Raw genomic sequence first — 2,561 nt, 5'->3', positions numbered from 1 at the left:
GGTCTTTGTGCTGTTGGATCCTCATGCTCACTAACTAGTTTTCCTTCAGGCCGAGCTCATATTATCTTTGTTGGTATCAAACAAGCTTCGTTTGTCCTGGATTTACTTACAATCTTTCTGACGACAATTCAGAGAGTGAATCATCCCCACAGTGACAGCATAATTATATCCACGCACCAACTTGGGGGTGTTGGATTTGTCCCAACATTGGTACGTTGGAGGAGAAATGAGGAGTTCAAAAGACTGAAGCCTGGTTAAAATCTTCGAGGACTGAAATTGGTTTTTAAAAATGGCGGGGCCACAGGGGTGTCTGGCTGGCTCAGCCGGTAGAGCATGTGACTCTCGATCTCGAGGTTGTGAGTTCGAGCCCCGCATTAGGCGTGGAGCCTACTTCAAACAAATAAACACACACCCACAAACAGGTGGGGCAGCGAAGATACATACAAACTGATGCAAAATGTAACTGTTAATGCGGGTCAGAGGGCATTGAGAACCTTCTATCACCTCAACAGTGTAAACCCATGCGGGACGAGACAGCCATTAAACCCAACCATACGAGGAGCACGGTGCAGTGCTCCCAACGTTTCACAAGGTCAAAATCTGGACTTGCCAGTTTCTCCCTCAAAAATAAATGCCTCTCCGAACCTCTATTCCCGTGTACAAGCACTATCATGGCACAAGTGACCCAGGCTTGGATCACTGCGCTAGGACCTCACTCACTAGTTTTACAAAGCTCTAAGCACCGAGCTCCCAGTCTGGTGGGGGAGTCAGAAACCAGTCCCGCAGAATGTGCTACAAGCCACAGCAGCAAAATGCAGAAGGGTCCACGGGTCTGCAGACCGGAGGTGCCCCACCCAGCATGGCCTCTTTCAATGGGTCCCATCACTTACCGGAGAGAAATAGCATTTCACTTCTTTAGAATGATTAGGGAGAACTATGTGTACCTCGTTCCTCATGAGAAAGGAGCTCCGTGAGCCTTTTGTCACTTTCATTAGAACAAATTCAATACAAAGCAGTAAGCAAACAGGATGTTTTTCCCCTGCTGAAATAGAAGTGTCACAAGAGCAGAATTTCTATTTTGTTCACACTTGACAGCTTCTAGGTGCTCAATAAATATTTGCCAAGTGAATGAAGGAATTTCGTCCCTCTTTTTCCGTGGCCAGAATGAGCCAGCAGTCTTGCGTCAGTGAATCTGTTTGGACCACCGGAACGTGCCTGTGTGGACCGAGCCAAAGATAGTCCTGGAGGGGAGGGCTGAAGCCGAGGGCACTGATCAGCCTAAGTGATCACCTGCCTAAGCTGGGTTCTCCCACCCAGCTCTTATCACCAATAAACCGGATTTCATCCCTACAAGTCTGGCTCTGTGTATTCTGTTGGGTGGGAAATCAAGTGAGCCAAAAGGGGCATTACGTATCGATCCCTAAATTCCACACGTTCGGTATATGGAATGTATAGAGAGCACAGGGTATAAATGTCTGGATACAAGCTGGGAACTTTAAGTAACGAAGGGGAGTTGGTGAGATTGAAGGTTGTAAGGCAGTCAAGACAAGTATCTGTTGGACACAGCTGCAAATGGCCACCGCTGTCCCCTCCGCCATCCCACAGGGTCTGGACTCATAGCCAGCAGCTGGTGCTTACAGGGAGAGAGCTTCTCATAACAAGGGGGCACCTTAACACCCCTACGCCTCCAAGCTGGCCCCACAGGCCTCACTCTGCGGATGGCTGCAGCTTTCTCTTGAACCTCAAGACTGCAGCATCCCCGGGCATCCGGGACTTTCTTGGCAACGGTGATGGGGCTTTAATCACTGCTTTCTGGGTGATGGTGATGGAGTTTTAATCACCGCTTTCTGGGTGATCTCAGCCAGGCCGGTAGGCAGGGATTTTTAATTATTATCGGCAAAGGTGAGAACCATGCTCTAGGAAAACAGATATTTGAATGTTGACACAAGATTTTAGAACCCTTCAGATGGGGGTTCTTTGATTCACCAAAAACCGATGGGAGGAACCAGAGGGAAATCATCTCTGAAGCTGGATTTCCCGGACCTTTGCAACTGCACAGACGGCAACAGAAACAAGTCACTATGTCCCAGGACTTAAAATGTGTGGTCATAAAACTTGGTGGCAACCACGCCACTGGACAGAGCCAACCCTCAAAGCAGCCTGAAGGACACCAAACATAAGACTCATAGGAGAAATGCAAAGATGAGAGAAAAGCTGCCACCATCACAAAATTGTACACTATGCAAGAAAATTGCGTTGTCCCAATATGTCTCCAAAATGCCTCCTCCAAGAAAAGGGACAATATATATAAACAGTGCCACAATTGACCTCTTGCAAGCAGTGTTTTTCCCATGGAGTCAACTCCCTAGATCATGGTGCCCCGGCTTCAATGGCATCCCGCAAAGATGAAACCAAGGATGCTGGGTTTTCCCTGTCCACCAACCTGCTCTCAGATACCATGGAGCTCCCGCTGCATATTTGACATCGGTAACACAGGTCAAGATTTAACCAAGTATGATGTCCTGAGAGCCATATTTCGCTTGGGGTCCCTCCCTAGGCCT

At 48.3% G+C, this 2,561-nt stretch overlaps 1 non-coding gene across 1 annotated transcript; it reads left to right on the top strand.

Moving 5' to 3' along the window:
- Positions 1–308: 308 nt before the first annotated feature.
- Positions 309–381, top strand: TRNAE-CUC. The gene has a single exon. It is a non-coding gene; the product is annotated as a tRNA-Glu (tRNA).
- Positions 382–2,561: the final 2,180 nt, after the last annotated feature.

The sequence above is a fragment of the Lynx canadensis genome, chromosome C2 (genome assembly GCF_007474595.2).
Source record: "Lynx canadensis isolate LIC74 chromosome C2, mLynCan4.pri.v2, whole genome shotgun sequence".
In the NCBI taxonomy this organism is placed as follows: Eukaryota; Metazoa; Chordata; class Mammalia; order Carnivora; family Felidae; genus Lynx; species Lynx canadensis.
Note: the sequence above shows the minus strand (reverse complement) of the source record. Positions and strands in the feature narration are given on the sequence as shown.